Here is an 18,025-nt window from a genome sequence, read left to right on the forward strand (position 1 = left end):
AGCCACTTTTCAGCCTTAGGCGACTGTACAGTGCTAAAACAGCCTCCAATCGCTCTGAAACGCTCATTTTTGACATAAGCCACTTTTCACCTTTAATGAATGAAATTCCAGGTAAAAACTCCTTTGCCATGAAGAAGATCCAAATTCAACCAGTTCAGGCTAGTAAACCTGTTTGAAAGACCTTTTTTCAGTGAAATGCAGCTTAGTGCAAAAACAGGCTGCTCTCGCTCTGAAACGCTCATTTTTCACATAAGCCACTTTTCAGCGCTAAAACAGCCTCCAATCGCTCTGAAACGCTCATTTTTGACATAACCCACTTTTCAGCCTTAATGAATTAAATTCCAGGTAAAAACTCCTTTGCCATGAAGAAGATCCAAATTCAACAAGTTCAGGCTAGTAAACCTGTTTGAAAGACCTTTTTTCAGTGAAATGCAGCTTAGTGCAAAAACAGGCTGCTCTCGCTCTGAAACGCTCATTTTTCACATAAGCCACTTTTCAGCGCTAAAACAGCCTCCAATCGCTCTGAAACGCTCATTTTTGACATAACCCACTTTTCAGCCTTAATGAATTAAATTCCAGGTAAAAACTCCTTTGCCATGAAGAAGATCCAAATTCAACAAGTTCAGGCTAGTAAACCTGTTTGAAAGACCTTTTTTCAGTGAAATGCAGCTTAGTGCAAAAACAGGCTGCTCTCGCTCTGAAGCGCTCATTTTTCACATAAGCCACTTTTCAGCCTTAGGCGACTGTACAGTGCTAAAACAGCCTCCAATCGCTCTGAAACGCTCATTTTTGACATAAGCCACTTTTCACCTTTAATGAATGAAATTCCAGGTAAAAACTCCTTTGCCATGAAGAAGATCCAAATTCAACCAGTTCAGGCTAGTAAACCTGTTTGAAAGACCTTTTTTCAGTGAAATGCAGCTTAGTGCAAAAACAGGCTGCTCTCGCTCTGAAACGCTCATTTTTCACATAAGCCACTTTTCAGCCTTAGGCGACTGTACAGTGCTAAAACAGCCTCCAATCGCTCTGAAACGCTCATTTTTGACATAAGCCACTTTTCACCTTTAATGAATGAAATTCCAGGTAAAAACTCCTTTGCCATGAAGAAGATCCAAATTCAACCAGTTCAGGCTAGTAAACCTGTTTGAAAGACCTTTTTTCAGTGAAATGCAGTTTAGTGCAAAAACAGGCTGCTCTCGCTCTGAAACGCTCATTTTTCACATAAGCCACTTTTCAGCGCTAAAACAGCCTCCAATCGCTCTGAAACGCTCATTTTTGACATAACCCACTTTTCAGCCTTAATGAATTAAATTCCAGGTAAAAACTCCTTTGCCATGAAGAAGATCCAAATTCAACAAGTTCAGGCTAGTAAACCTGTTTGAAAGACCTTTTTTCAGTGAAATGCAGCTTAGTGCAAAAACAGGCTGCTCTCGCTCTGAAACGCTCATTTTTCACATAAGCCACTTTTCAGCCTTAGGCGACTGTACAGTGCTAAAACAGCCTCCAATCGCTCTGAAACGCTCATTTTTGACATAAGCCACTTTTCACCTTTAATGAATGAAATTCCAGGTAAAAACTCCTTTGCCATGAAGAAGATCCAAATTCAACCAGTTCAGGCTAGTAAACCTGTTTGAAAGACCTTTTTTCAGTGAAATGCAGTTTAGTGCAAAAACAGGCTGCTCTCGCTCGGAAACGCTCATTTTTCACATAAGCCACTTTTCAGCGCTAAAACAGCCTCCAATCGTTCTGAAACGCTCATTTTTGACATAAGCCACTTTTCACCTTTAATGAATGAAATTCCAGGTAAAAACTCCTTTGCCATGAAGAAGATCCAAATTCAACCAGTTCAGGCTAGTAAACCTGTTTGAAAGACCTTTTTTCAGTGAAATGCAGCTTAGTGCAAAAACAGGCTGCTCTCGCTCTGAAACGCTCATTTTTCACATAAGCCACTTTTCAGCCTTAGGCGACTGTACAGTGCTAAAACAGCCTCCAATCGCTCTGAAACGCTCATTTTTGACATAAGCCACTTTTCACCTTTAATGAATGAAATTCCAGGTAAAAACTCCTTTGCCATGAAGAAGATCCAAATTCAACAAGTTCAGGCTAGTAAACCTGTTTGAAAGACCTTTTTTCAGTGAAATGCAGCTTAGTGCAAAAACAGGCTGCTCTCGCTCTGAAACGCTCATTTTTCACATAAGCCACTTTTCAGCCTTAGGCGACTGTACAGTGCTAAAACAGCCTCCAATCGCTCTGAAACGCTCATTTTTGACATAAGCCACTTTTCACCTTTAATGAATGAAATTCCAGGTAAAAACTCCTTTGCCATGAAGAAGATCCAAATTCAACCAGTTCAGGCTAGTAAACCTGTTTGAAAGACCTTTTTTCAGTGAAATGCAGCTTAGTGCAAAAACAGGCTGCTCTCGCTCTGAAACGCTCATTTTTCACATAAGCCACTTTTCAGCCTTAGGCGACTGTACAGTGCTAAAACAGCCTCCAATCGCTCTGAAACGCTCATTTTTGACATAAGCCACTTTTCACCTTTAATGAATGAAATTCCAGGTAAAAACTCCTTTGCCATGAAGAAGATCCAAATTCAACCAGTTCAGGCTAGTAAACCTGTTTGAAAGACCTTTTTTCAGTGAAATGCAGCTTAGTGCAAAAACAGGCTGCTCTCGCTCTGAAACGCTCATTTTTCACATAAGCCACTTTTCAGCGCTAAAACAGCCTCCAATCGCTCTGAAACGCTCATTTTTGACATAACCCACTTTTCAGCCTTAATGAATTAAATTCCAGGTAAAAACTCCTTTGCCATGAAGAAGATCCAAATTCAACAAGTTCAGGCTAGTAAACCTGTTTGAAAGACCTTTTTTCAGTGAAATGCAGCTTAGTGCAAAAACAGGCTGCTCTCGCTCTGAAACGCTCATTTTTGACATAAGCCACTTTTCACCTTTAATGAATGAAATTCCAGGTAAAAACTCCTTTGCCATGAAGAAGATCCAAATTCAACCAGTTCAGGCTAGTAAACCTGTTTGAAAGACCTTTTTTCAGTGAAATGCAGCTTAGTGCAAAAACAGGCTGCTCTCGCTCTGAAACGCTCATTTTTCACATAAGCCACTTTTCAGCGCTAAAACAGCCTCCAATCGCTCTGAAACGCTCATTTTTGACATAACCCACTTTTCAGCCTTAATGAATTAAATTCCAGGTAAAAACTCCTTTGCCATGAAGAAGATCCAAATTCAACAAGTTCAGGCTAGTAAACCTGTTTGAAAGACCTTTTTTCAGTGAAATGCAGCTTAGTGCAAAAACAGGCTGCTCTCGCTCTGAAGCGCTCATTTTTCACATAAGCCACTTTTCAGCCTTAGGCGACTGTACAGTGCTAAAACAGCCTCCAATCGCTCTGAAACGCTCATTTTTGACATAAGCCACTTTTCACCTTTAATGAATGAAATTCCAGGTAAAAACTCCTTTGCCATGAAGAAGATCCAAATTCAACCAGTTCAGGCTAGTAAACCTGTTTGAAAGACCTTTTTTCAGTGAAATGCAGCTTAGTGCAAAAACAGGCTGCTCTCGCTCTGAAACGCTCATTTTTCACATAAGCCACTTTTCAGCCTTAGGCGACTGTACAGTGCTAAAACAGCCTCCAATCGCTCTGAAACGCTCATTTTTGACATAAGCCACTTTTCACCTTTAATGAATGAAATTCCAGGTAAAAACTCCTTTGCCATGAAGAAGATCCAAATTCAACCAGTTCAGGCTAGTAAACCTGTTTGAAAGACCTTTTTTCAGTGAAATGCAGTTTAGTGCAAAAACAGGCTGCTCTCGCTCTGAAACGCTCATTTTTCACATAAGCCACTTTTCAGCGCTAAAACAGCCTCCAATCGCTCTGAAACGCTCATTTTTGACATAACCCACTTTTCAGCCTTAATGAATTAAATTCCAGGTAAAAACTCCTTTGCCATGAAGAAGATCCAAATTCAACAAGTTCAGGCTAGTAAACCTGTTTGAAAGACCTTTTTTCAGTGAAATGCAGCTTAGTGCAAAAACAGGCTGCTCTCGCTCTGAAACGCTCATTTTTCACATAAGCCACTTTTCAGCCTTAGGCGACTGTACAGTGCTAAAACAGCCTCCAATCGCTCTGAAACGCTCATTTTTGACATAAGCCACTTTTCACCTTTAATGAATGAAATTCCAGGTAAAAACTCCTTTGCCATGAAGAAGATCCAAATTCAACCAGTTCAGGCTAGTAAACCTGTTTGAAAGACCTTTTTTCAGTGAAATGCAGTTTAGTGCAAAAACAGGCTGCTCTCGCTCGGAAACGCTCATTTTTCACATAAGCCACTTTTCAGCGCTAAAACAGCCTCCAATCGTTCTGAAACGCTCATTTTTGACATAAGCCACTTTTCACCTTTAATGAATGAAATTCCAGGTAAAAACTCCTTTGCCATGAAGAAGATCCAAATTCAACCAGTTCAGGCTAGTAAACCTGTTTGAAAGACCTTTTTTCAGTGAAATGCAGCTTAGTGCAAAAACAGGCTGCTCTCGCTCTGAAACGCTCATTTTTCACATAAGCCACTTTTCAGCCTTAGGCGACTGTACAGTGCTAAAACAGCCTCCAATCGCTCTGAAACGCTCATTTTTGACATAAGCCACTTTTCACCTTTAATGAATGAAATTCCAGGTAAAAACTCCTTTGCCATGAAGAAGATCCAAATTCAACAAGTTCAGGCTAGTAAACCTGTTTGAAAGACCTTTTTTCAGTGAAATGCAGCTTAGTGCAAAAACAGGCTGCTCTCGCTCTGAAACGCTCATTTTTCACATAAGCCACTTTTCAGCCTTAGGCGACTGTACAGTGCTAAAACAGCCTCCAATCGCTCTGAAACGCTCATTTTTGACATAAGCCACTTTTCACCTTTAATGAATGAAATTCCAGGTAAAAACTCCTTTGCCATGAAGAAGATCCAAATTCAACCAGTTCAGGCTAGTAAACCTGTTTGAAAGACCTTTTTTCAGTGAAATGCAGCTTAGTGCAAAAACAGGCTGCTCTCGCTCTGAAACGCTCATTTTTCACATAAGCCACTTTTCAGCGCTAAAACAGCCTCCAATCGCTCTGAAACGCTCATTTTTGACATAACCCACTTTTCAGCCTTAATGAATTAAATTCCAGGTAAAAACTCCTTTGCCATGAAGAAGATCCAAATTCAACAAGTTCAGGCTAGTAAACCTGTTTGAAAGACCTTTTTTCAGTGAAATGCAGCTTAGTGCAAAAACAGGCTGCTCTCGCTCTGAAACGCTCATTTTTGACATAAGCCACTTTTCACCTTTAATGAATGAAATTCCAGGTAAAAACTCCTTTGCCATGAAGAAGATCCAAATTCAACCAGTTCAGGCTAGTAAACCTGTTTGAAAGACCTTTTTTCAGTGAAATGCAGCTTAGTGCAAAAACAGGCTGCTCTCGCTCTGAAACGCTCATTTTTCACATAAGCCACTTTTCAGCGCTAAAACAGCCTCCAATCGCTCTGAAACGCTCATTTTTGACATAACCCACTTTTCAGCCTTAATGAATTAAATTCCAGGTAAAAACTCCTTTGCCATGAAGAAGATCCAAATTCAACAAGTTCAGGCTAGTAAACCTGTTTGAAAGACCTTTTTTCAGTGAAATGCAGCTTAGTGCAAAAACAGGCTGCTCTCGCTCTGAAGCGCTCATTTTTCACATAAGCCACTTTTCAGCCTTAGGCGACTGTACAGTGCTAAAACAGCCTCCAATCGCTCTGAAACGCTCATTTTTGACATAAGCCACTTTTCACCTTTAATGAATGAAATTCCAGGTAAAAACTCCTTTGCCATGAAGAAGATCCAAATTCAACCAGTTCAGGCTAGTAAACCTGTTTGAAAGACCTTTTTTCAGTGAAATGCAGCTTAGTGCAAAAACAGGCTGCTCTCGCTCTGAAACGCTCATTTTTCACATAAGCCACTTTTCAGCCTTAGGCGACTGTACAGTGCTAAAACAGCCTCCAATCGCTCTGAAACGCTCATTTTTGACATAACCCACTTTTCAGCCTTAATGAATTAAATTCCAGGTAAAAACTCCTTTGCCATGAAGAAGATCCAAATTCAACAAGTTCAGGCTAGTAAACTTGTTTGAAAGACCTTTTTTCAGTGAAATGCAGCTTAGTGCAAAAACAGGCTGCTCTCGCTCTGAAACGCTCATTTTTCACATAAGCCACTTTTCAGCCTTAGGCGACTGTACAGTGCTAAAACAGCCTCCAATCGCTCTGAAACGCTCATTTTTGACATAAGCCACTTTTCACCTTTAATGAATGAAATTCCAGGTAAAAACTCCTTTGCCATGAAGAAGATCCAAATTCAACCAGTTCAGGCTAGTAAACCTGTTTGAAAGACCTTTTTTCAGTGAAATGCAGCTTAGTGCAAAAACAGGCTGCTCTCGCTCTGAAACGCTCATTTTTCACATAAGCCACTTTTCAGCCTTAGGCGACTGTACAGTGCTAAAACAGCCTCCAATCGCTCTGAAACGCTCATTTTTGACATAAGCCACTTTTCACCTTTAATGAATGAAATTCCAGGTAAAAACTCCTTTGCCATGAAGAAGATCCAAATTCAACCAGTTCAGGCTAGTAAACCTGTTTGAAAGACCTTTTTTCAGTGAAATGCAGCTTAGTGCAAAAACAGGCGACTGTACAGTGCTAAAACAGCCTCCAATCGCTCTGAAACGCTCATTTTTCACATAAGCCACTTTTCAGCGCTAAAACAGCCTCCAATCGCTCTGAAACGCTCATTTTTGACATAACCCACTTTTCAGCCTTAATGAATGAAATTCCAGGTAAAAACTCCTTTGCCATGAAGAAGATCCAAATTCAACAAGTTCAGGCTAGTAAACCTGTTTGAAAGACCTTTTTTCAGTGAAATGCAGCTTAGTGCAAAAACAGGCTGCTCTCGCTCTGAAACGCTCATTTTTCACATAAGCCACTTTTCAGCGCTAAAACAGCCTCCAATCGTTCTGAAACGCTCATTTTTGACATAAGCCACTTTTCACCTTTAATGAATGAAATTCCAGGTAAAAACTCCTTTGCCATGAAGAAGATCCAAATTCAACCAGTTCAGGCTAGTAAACCTGTTTGAAAGACCTTTTTTCAGTGAAATGCAGCTTAGTGCAAAAACAGGCTGCTCTCGCTCTGAAGCGCTCATTTTTCACATAAGCCACTTTTCAGCCTTAGGCGACTGTACAGTGCTAAAACAGCCTCCAATCGCTCTGAAACGCTCATTTTTGACATAAGCCACTTTTCACCTTTAATGAATGAAATTCCAGGTAAAAACTCCTTTGCCATGAAGAAGATCCAAATTCAACCAGTTCAGGCTAGTAAACCTGTTTGAAAGACCTTTTTTCAGTGAAATGCAGCTTAGTGCAAAAACAGGCTGCTCTCGCTCTGAAACGCTCATTTTTCACATAAGCCACTTTTCAGCCTTAGGCGACTGTACAGTGCTAAAACAGCCTCCAATCGCTCTGAAACGCTCATTTTTGACATAAGCCACTTTTCACCTTTAATGAATGAAATTCCAGGTAAAAACTCCTTTGCCATGAAGAAGATCCAAATTCAACCAGTTCAGGCTAGTAAACCTGTTTGAAAGACCTTTTTTCAGTGAAATGCAGCTTAGTGCAAAAACAGGCTGCTCTCGCTCTGAAACGCTCATTTTTCACATAAGCCACTTTTCAGCGCTAAAACAGCCTCCAATCGCTCTGAAACGCTCATTTTTGACATAACCCACTTTTCAGCCTTAATGAATTAAATTCCAGGTAAAAACTCCTTTGCCATGAAGAAGATCCAAATTCAACAAGTTCAGGCTAGTAAACCTGTTTGAAAGACCTTTTTTCAGTGAAATGCAGCTTAGTGCAAAAACAGGCTGCTCCCGCTCTGAAACGCTCATTTTTCACATAAGCCACTTTTCAGCCTTAGGCGACTGTACAGTGCTAAAACAGCCTCCAATCGCTCTGAAACGCTCATTTTTGACATAAGCCACTTTTCACCTTTAATGAATGAAATTCCAGGTAAAAACTCCTTTGCCATGAAGAAGATCCAAATTCAACCAGTTCAGGCTAGTAAACCTGTTTGAAAGACCTTTTTTCAGTGAAATGCAGCTTAGTGCAAAAACAGGCTGCTCTCGCTCTGAAACGCTCATTTTTCACATAAGCCACTTTTCAGCGCTAAAACAGCCTCCAATCGCTCTGAAACGCTCATTTTTGACATAACCCACTTTTCAGCCTTAATGAATTAAATTCCAGGTAAAAACTCCTTTGCCATGAAGAAGATCCAAATTCAACAAGTTCAGGCTAGTAAACCTGTTTGAAAGACCTTTTTTCAGTGAAATGCAGCTTAGTGCAAAAACAGGCTGCTCTCGCTCTGAAACGCTCATTTTTCACATAAGCCACTTTTCAGCCTTAGGCGACTGTACAGTGCTAAAACAGCCTCCAATCGCTCTGAAACGCTCATTTTTGACATAAGCCACTTTTCACCTTTAATGAATGAAATTCCAGGTAAAAACTCCTTTGCCATGAAGAAGATCCAAATTCAACCAGTTCAGGCTAGTAAACCTGTTTGAAAGACCTTTTTTCAGTGAAATGCAGTTTAGTGCAAAAACAGGCTGCTCTCGCTCTGAAACGCTCATTTTTCACATAAGCCACTTTTCAGCGCTAAAACAGCCTCCAATCGCTCTGAAACGCTCATTTTTGACATAACCCACTTTTCAGCCTTAATGAATTAAATTCCAGGTAAAAACTCCTTTGCCATGAAGAAGATCCAAATTCAACAAGTTCAGGCTAGTAAACCTGTTTGAAAGACCTTTTTTCAGTGAAATGCAGCTTAGTGCAAAAACAGGCTGCTCTCGCTCTGAAACGCTCATTTTTCACATAAGCCACTTTTCAGCCTTAGGCGACTGTACAGTGCTAAAACAGCCTCCAATCGCTCTGAAACGCTCATTTTTGACATAAGCCACTTTTCACCTTTAATGAATGAAATTCCAGGTAAAAACTCCTTTGCCATGAAGAAGATCCAAATTCAACAAGTTCAGGCTAGTAAACCTGTTTGAAAGACCTTTTTTCAGTGAAATGCAGCTTAGTGCAAAAACAGGCTGCTCTCGCTCTGAAACGCTCATTTTTCACATAAGCCACTTTTCAGCCTTAGGCGACTGTACAGTGCTAAAACAGCCTCCAATCGCTCTGAAACGCTCATTTTTGACATAAGCCACTTTTCACCTTTAATGAATGAAATTCCAGGTAAAAACTCCTTTGCCATGAAGAAGATCCAAATTCAACCAGTTCAGGCTAGTAAACCTGTTTGAAAGACCTTTTTTCAGTGAAATGCAGCTTAGTGCAAAAACAGGCTGCTCTCGCTCTGAAACGCTCATTTTTCACATAAGCCACTTTTCAGCCTTAGGCGACTGTACAGTGCTAAAACAGCCTCCAATCGCTCTGAAACGCTCATTTTTGACATAAGCCACTTTTCACCTTTAATGAATGAAATTCCAGGTAAAAACTCCTTTGCCATGAAGAAGATCCAAATTCAACCAGTTCAGGCTAGTAAACCTGTTTGAAAGACCTTTTTTCAGTGAAATGCAGCTTAGTGCAAAAACAGGCTGCTCTCGCTCTGAAACGCTCATTTTTCACATAAGCCACTTTTCAGCCTTAGGCGACTGTACAGTGCTAAAACAGCCTCCAATCGCTCTGAAACGCTCATTTTTGACATAAGCCACTTTTCACCTTTAATGAATGAAATTCCAGGTAAAAACTCCTTTGCCATGAAGAAGATCCAAATTCAACAAGTTCAGGCTAGTAAACCTGTTTGAAAGACCTTTTTTCAGTGAAATGCAGCTTAGTGCAAAAACAGGCTGCTCTCGCTCTGAAACGCTCATTTTTGACATAAGCCACTTTTCACCTTTAATGAATGAAATTCCAGGTAAAAACTCCTTTGCCATGAAGAAGATCCAAATTCAACCAGTTCAGGCTAGTAAACCTGTTTGAAAGACCTTTTTTCAGTGAAATGCAGTTTAGTGCAAAAACAGGCTGCTCTCGCTCGGAAACGCTCATTTTTCACATAAGCCACTTTTCAGCGCTAAAACAGCCTCCAATCGTTCTGAAACGCTCATTTTTGACATAAGCCACTTTTCACCTTTAATGAATGAAATTCCAGGTAAAAACTCCTTTGCCATGAAGAAGATCCAAATTCAACCAGTTCAGGCTAGTAAACCTGTTTGAAAGACCTTTTTTCAGTGAAATGCAGCTTAGTGCAAAAACAGGCTGCTCTCGCTCTGAAGCGCTCATTTTTCACATAAGCCACTTTTCAGCCTTAGGCGACTGTACAGTGCTAAAACAGCCTCCAATCGCTCTGAAACGCTCATTTTTGACATAAGCCACTTTTCACCTTTAATGAATGAAATTCCAGGTAAAAACTCCTTTGCCATGAAGAAGATCCAAATTCAACCAGTTCAGGCTAGTAAACCTGTTTGAAAGACCTTTTTTCAGTGAAATGCAGCTTAGTGCAAAAACAGGCTGCTCTCGCTCTGAAACGCTCATTTTTCACATAAGCCACTTTTCAGCGCTAAAACAGCCTCCAATCGCTCTGAAACGCTCATTTTTGACATAACCCACTTTTCAGCCTTAATGAATTAAATTCCAGGTAAAAACTCCTTTGCCATGAAGAAGATCCAAATTCAACAAGTTCAGGCTAGTAAACCTGTTTGAAAGACCTTTTTCCAGTGAAATGCAGCTTAGTGCAAAAACAGGCTGCTCTCGCTCTGAAACGCTCATTTTTCACATAAGCCACTTTTCAGCCTTAGGCGACTGTACAGTGCTAAAACAGCCTCCAATCGCTCTGAAACGCTCATTTTTGACATAAGCCACTTTTCACCTTTAATGAATGAAATTCCAGGTAAAAACTCCTTTGCCATGAAGAAGATCCAAATTCAACCAGTTCAGGCTAGTAAACCTGTTTGAAAGACCTTTTTTCAGTGAAATGCAGCTTAGTGCAAAAACAGGCTGCTCTCGCTCTGAAACGCTCATTTTTCACATAAGCCACTTTTCAGCGCTAAAACAGCCTCCAATCGCTCTGAAACGCTCATTTTTGACATAACCCACTTTTCAGCCTTAATGAATTAAATTCCAGGTAAAAACTCCTTTGCCATGAAGAAGATCCAAATTCAACAAGTTCAGGCTAGTAAACCTGTTTGAAAGACCTTTTTTCAGTGAAATGCAGCTTAGTGCAAAAACAGGCTGCTCTCGCTCTGAAACGCTCATTTTTCACATAAGCCACTTTTCAGCCTTAGGCGACTGTACAGTGCTAAAACAGCCTCCAATCGCTCTGAAACGCTCATTTTTGACATAAGCCACTTTTCACCTTTAATGAATGAAATTCCAGGTAAAAACTCCTTTGCCATGAAGAAGATCCAAATTCAACCAGTTCAGGCTAGTAAACCTGTTTGAAAGACCTTTTTTCAGTGAAATGCAGCTTAGTGCAAAAACAGGCTGCTCTCGCTCTGAAACGCTCATTTTTCACATAAGCCACTTTTCAGCGCTAAAACAGCCTCCAATCGCTCTGAAACGCTCATTTTTCACATAAGCCACTTTTCACCTTTAATGAATGAAATTCCAGGTAAAAACTCCTTTGCCATGAAGAAGATCCAAATTCAACCAGTTCAGGCTAGTAAACCTGTTTGAAAGACCTTTTTTCAGTGAAATGCAGCTTAGTGCAAAAACAGGCTGCTCTCGCTCTGAAACGCTCATTTTTCACATAAGCCACTTTTCAGCCTTAGGCGACTGTACAGTGCTAAAACAGCCTCCAATCGCTCTGAAACGCTCATTTTTGACATAAGCCACTTTTCACCTTTAATGAATGAAATTCCAGGTAAAAACTCCTTTGCCATGAAGAAGATCCAAATTCAACCAGTTCAGGCTAGTAAACCTGTTTGAAAGACCTTTTTTCAGTGAAATGCAGCTTAGTGCAAAAACAGGCTGCTCTCGCTCGGAAACGCTCATTTTTCACATAAGCCACTTTTCAGCGCTAAAACAGCCTCCAATCGCTCTGAAACGCTCATTTTTGACATAAGCCACTTTTCACCTTTAATGAATGAAATTCCAGGTAAAAACTCCTTTGCCATGAAGAAGATCCAAATTCAACCAGTTCAGGCTAGTAAACCTGTTTGAAAGACCTTTTTTCAGTGAAATGCAGCTTAGTGCAAAAACAGGCTGCTCTCGCTCTGAAACGCTCATTTTTCACATAAGCCACTTTTCAGCGCTAAAACAGCCTCCAATCGCTCTGAAACGCTCATTTTTGACATAACCCACTTTTCAGCCTTAATGAATTAAATTCCAGGTAAAAACTCCTTTGCCATGAAGAAGATGCAAATTCAACAAGTTCAGGCTAGTAAACCTGTTTGAAAGACCTTTTTTCAGTGAAATGCAGCTTAGTGCAAAAACAGGCTGCTCTCGCTCTGAAACGCTCATTTTTCACATAAGCCACTTTTCAGCCTTAGGCGACTGTACAGTGCTAAAACAGCCTCCTATCGCTCTGAAACGCTCATTTTTGACATAACCCACTTTTCAGCCTTAATGAATTAAATTCCAGGTAAAAACTCCTTTGCCATGAAGAAGATCCAAATTCAACAAGTTCAGGCTAGTAAACCTGTTTGAAAGACCTTTTTTCAGTGAAATGCAGCTTAGTGCAAAAACAGGCTGCTCTCGCTCTGAAACGCTCATTTTTCACATAAGCCACTTTTCAGCGCTAAAACAGCCTCCAATCGCTCTGAAACGCTCATTTTTGACATAACCCACTTTTCACCTTTAATGAATGAAATTCCAGGTAAAAACTCCTTTGCCATGAAGAAGATCCAAATTCAACCAGTTCAGGCTAGTAAACCTGTTTGAAAGACCTTTTTTCAGTGAAATGCAGCTTAGTGCAAAAACAGGCTGCTCTCGCTCTGAAACGCTCATTTTTCACATAAGCCACTTTTCAGCGCTAAAACAGCCTCCAATCGCTCTGAAACGCTCATTTTTGACATAAGCCACTTTTCACCTTTAATGAATGAAATTCCAGGTAAAAACTCCTTTGCCATGAAGAAGATCCAAATTCAACCAGTTCAGGCTAGTAAACCTGTTTGAAAGACCTTTTTTTCAGTGAAATGCAGCTTAGTGCAAAAACAGGCTGCTCTCGCTCTGAAACGCTCATTTTTCACATAAGCCACTTTTCAGCGCTAAAACAGCCTCCAATCGCTCTGAAACGCTCATTTTTCACATAAGCCACTTTTCACCTTTAATGAATGAAATTCCAGGTAAAAACTCCTTTGCCATGAAGAAGATCCAAATTCAACCAGTTCAGGCTAGTAAACCTGTTTGAAAGACCTTTTTTCAGTGAAATGCAGCTTAGTGCAAAAACAGGCTGCTCTCGCTCGGAAACGCTCATTTTTCACATAAGCCACTTTTCAGCGCTAAAACAGCCTCCAATCGTTCTGAAACGCTCATTTTTGACATAAGCCACTTTTCACCTTTAATGAATGAAATTCCAGGTAAAAACTCCTTTGCCATGAAGAAGATCCAAATTCAACCAGTTCAGGCTAGTAAACCTGTTTGAAAGACCTTTTTTCAGTGAAATGCAGCTTAGTGCAAAAACAGGCTGCTCTCGCTCTGAAGCGCTCATTTTTCACATAAGCCACTTTTCAGCCTTAGGCGACTGTACAGTGCTAAAACAGCCTCCAATCGCTCTGAAACGCTCATTTTTGACATAAGCCACTTTTCACCTTTAATGAATGAAATTCCAGGTAAAAACTCCTTTGCCATGAAGAAGATCCAAATTCAACCAGTTCAGGCTAGTAAACCTGTTTGAAAGACCTTTTTTCAGTGAAATGCAGCTTAGTGCAAAAACAGGCTGCTCTCGCTCTGAAACGCTCATTTTTCACATAAGCCACTTTTCAGCCTTAGGCGACTGTACAGTGCTAAAACAGCCTCCTATCGCTCTGAAACGCTCATTTTTGACATAACCCACTTTTCAGCCTTAATGAATTAAATTCCAGGTAAAAACTCCTTTGCCATGAAGAAGATCCAAATTCAACAAGTTCAGGCTAGTAAACCTGTTTGAAAGACCTTTTTTCAGTGAAATGCAGCTTAGTGCAAAAACAGGCTGCTCTCGCTCTGAAACGCTCATTTTTCACATAAGCCACTTTTCAGCGCTAAAACAGCCTCCAATCGCTCTGAAACGCTCATTTTTGACATAACCCACTTTTCACCTTTAATGAATGAAATTCCAGGTAAAAACTCCTTTGCCATGAAGAAGATCCAAATTCAACCAGTTCAGGCTAGTAAACCTGTTTGAAAGACCTTTTTTCAGTGAAATGCAGCTTAGTGCAAAAACAGGCTGCTCTCGCTCTGAAACGCTCATTTTTCACATAAGCCACTTTTCAGCGCTAAAACAGCCTCCAATCGCTCTGAAACGCTCATTTTTGACATAAGCCACTTTTCACCTTTAATGAATGAAATTCCAGGTAAAAACTCCTTTGCCATGAAGAAGATCCAAATTCAACCAGTTCAGGCTAGTAAACCTGTTTGAAAGACCTTTTTTTCAGTGAAATGCAGCTTAGTGCAAAAACAGGCTGCTCTCGCTCTGAAACGCTCATTTTTCACATAAGCCACTTTTCAGCGCTAAAACAGCCTCCAATCGCTCTGAAACGCTCATTTTTCACATAAGCCACTTTTCACCTTTAATGAATGAAATTCCAGGTAAAAACTCCTTTGCCATGAAGAAGATCCAAATTCAACCAGTTCAGGCTAGTAAACCTGTTTGAAAGACCTTTTTTCAGTGAAATGCAGCTTAGTGCAAAAACAGGCTGCTCTCGCTCGGAAACGCTCATTTTTCACATAAGCAACTTTTCAGCGCTAAAACAGCCTCCAATCGTTCTGAAACGCTCATTTTTGACATAAGCCACTTTTCACCTTTAATGAATGAAATTCCAGGTAAAAACTCCTTTGCCATGAAGAAGATCCAAATTCAACCAGTTCAGGCTAGTAAACCTGTTTGAAAGACCTTTTTTCAGTGAAATGCAGCTTAGTGCAAAAACAGGCTGCTCTCGCTCTGAAGCGCTCATTTTTCACATAAGCCACTTTTCAGCCTTAGGCGACTGTACAGTGCTAAAACAGCCTCCAATCGCTCTGAAACGCTCATTTTTGACATAAGCCACTTTTCACCTTTAATGAATGAAATTCCAGGTAAAAACTCCTTTGCCATGAAGAAGATCCAAATTCAACCAGTTCAGGCTAGTAAACCTGTTTGAAAGACCTTTTTTCAGTGAAATGCAGCTTAGTGCAAAAACAGGCTGCTCTCGCTCTGAAACGCTCATTTTTCACATAAGCCACTTTTCAGCCTTAGGCGACTGTACAGTGCTAAAACAGCCTCCAATCGCTCTGAAACGCTCATTTTTGACATAAGCCACTTTTCACCTTTAATGAATGAAATTCCAGGTAAAAACTCCTTTGCCATGAAGAAGATCCAAATTCAACCAGTTCAGGCTAGTAAACCTGTTTGAAAGACCTTTTTTCAGTGAAATGCAGCTTAGTGCAAAAACAGGCTGCTCTCGCTCTGAAACGCTCATTTTTCACATAAGCCACTTTTCAGCGCTAAAACAGCCTCCAATCGCTCTGAAACGCTCATTTTTGACATAACCCACTTTTCAGCCTTAATGAATTAAATTCCAGGTAAAAACTCCTTTGCCATGAAGAAGATCCAAATTCAACAAGTTCAGGCTAGTAAACCTGTTTGAAAGACCTTTTTTCAGTGAAATGCAGCTTAGTGCAAAAACAGGCTGCTCCCGCTCTGAAACGCTCATTTTTCACATAAGCCACTTTTCAGCCTTAGGCGACTGTACAGTGCTAAAACAGCCTCCAATCGCTCTGAAACGCTCATTTTTGACATAAGCCACTTTTCACCTTTAATGAATGAAATTCCAGGTAAAAACTCCTTTGCCATGAAGAAGATCCAAATTCAACCAGTTCAGGCTAGTAAACCTGTTTGAAAGACCTTTTTTCAGTGAAATGCAGCTTAGTGCAAAAACAGGCTGCTCTCGCTCTGAAACGCTCATTTTTCACATAAGCCACTTTTCAGCGCTAAAACAGCCTCCAATCGCTCTGAAACGCTCATTTTTGACATAACCCACTTTTCAGCCTTAATGAATTAAATTCCAGGTAAAAACTCCTTTGCCATGAAGAAGATCCAAATTCAACAAGTTCAGGCTAGTAAACCTGTTTGAAAGACCTTTTTTCAGTGAAATGCAGCTTAGTGCAAAAACAGGCTGCTCTCGCTCTGAAACGCTCATTTTTCACATAAGACACTTTTCAGCCTTAGGCGACTGTACAGTGCTAAAACAGCCTCCAATCGCTCTGAAACGCTCATTTTTGACATAAGCCACTTTTCACCTTTAATGAATGAAATTCCAGGTAAAAACTCCTTTGCCATGAAGAAGATCCAAATTCAACCAGTTCAGGCTAGTAAACCTGTTTGAAAGACCTTTTTTCAGTGAAATGCAGCTTAGTGCAAAAACAGGCTGCTCTCGCTCTGAAACGCTCATTTTTCACATAAGCCACTTTTCAGCGCTAAAACAGCCTCCAATCGCTCTGAAACGCTCATTTTTGACATAACCCACTTTTCAGCCTTAATGAATTAAATTCCAGGTAAAAACTCCTTTGCCATGAAGAAGATCCAAATTCAACAAGTTCAGGCTAGTAAACCTGTTTGAAAGACCTTTTTTCAGTGAAATGCAGCTTAGTGCAAAAACAGGCTGCTCTCGCTCTGAAACGCTCATTTTTCACATAAGCCACTTTTCAGCCTTAGGCGACTGTACAGTGCTAAAACAGCCTCCAATCGCTCTGAAACGCTCATTTTTGACATAAGCCACTTTTCACCTTTAATGAATGAAATTCCAGGTAAAAACTCCTTTGCCATGAAGAAGATCCAAATTCAACCAGTTCAGGCTAGTAAACCTGTTTGAAAGACCTTTTTTCAGTGAAATGCAGCTTAGTGCAAAAACAGGCTGCTCTCGCTCTGAAACGCTCATTTTTCACATAAGCCACTTTTCAGCGCTAAAACAGCCTCCAATCGCTCTGAAACGCTCATTTTTCACATAAGCCACTTTTCACCTTTAATGAATGAAATTCCAGGTAAAAACTCCTTTGCCATGAAGAAGATCCAAATTCAACCAGTTCAGGCTAGTAAACCTGTTTGAAAGACCTTTTTTCAGTGAAATGCAGCTTAGTGCAAAAACAGGCTGCTCTCGCTCTGAAACGCTCATTTTTCACATAAGCCACTTTTCAGCCTTAGGCGACTGTACAGTGCTAAAACAGCCTCCAATCGCTCTGAAACGCTCATTTTTGACATAAGCCACTTTTCACCTTTAATGAATGAAATTCCAGGTAAAAACTCCTTTGCCATGAAGAAGATCCAAATTCAACCAGTTCAGGCTAGTAAACCTGTTTGAAAGACCTTTTTTCAGTGAAATGCAGCTTAGTGCAAAAACAGGCTGCTCTCGCTCGGAAACGCTCATTTTTCACATAAGCCACTTTTCAGCGCTAAAACAGCCTCCAATCGCTCTGAAACGCTCATTTTTGACATAAGCCACTTTTCACCTTTAATGAATGAAATTCCAGGTAAAAACTCCTTTGCCATGAAGAAGATCCAAATTCAACCAGTTCAGGCTAGTAAACCTGTTTGAAAGACCTTTTTTCAGTGAAATGCAGCTTAGTGCAAAAACAGGCTGCTCTCGCTCTGAAACGCTCATTTTTCACATAAGCCACTTTTCAGCCTTAGGCGACTGTACAGTGCTAAAACAGCCTCCAATCGCTCTGAAACGCTCATTTTTGACATAAGCCACTTTTCACCTTTAATGAATGAAATTCCAGGTAAAAACTCCTTTGCCATGAAGAAGATCCAAATTCAACCAGTTCAGGCTAGTAAACCTGTTTGAAAGACCTTTTTTCAGTGAA

The sequence above is a fragment of the Pagrus pagrus genome, assembly GCF_965226575.1.
Source record: "Pagrus pagrus genome assembly, contig: HAP1_SCAFFOLD_69, whole genome shotgun sequence".
Taxonomy (NCBI): domain Eukaryota; kingdom Metazoa; phylum Chordata; class Actinopteri; order Spariformes; family Sparidae; genus Pagrus; species Pagrus pagrus.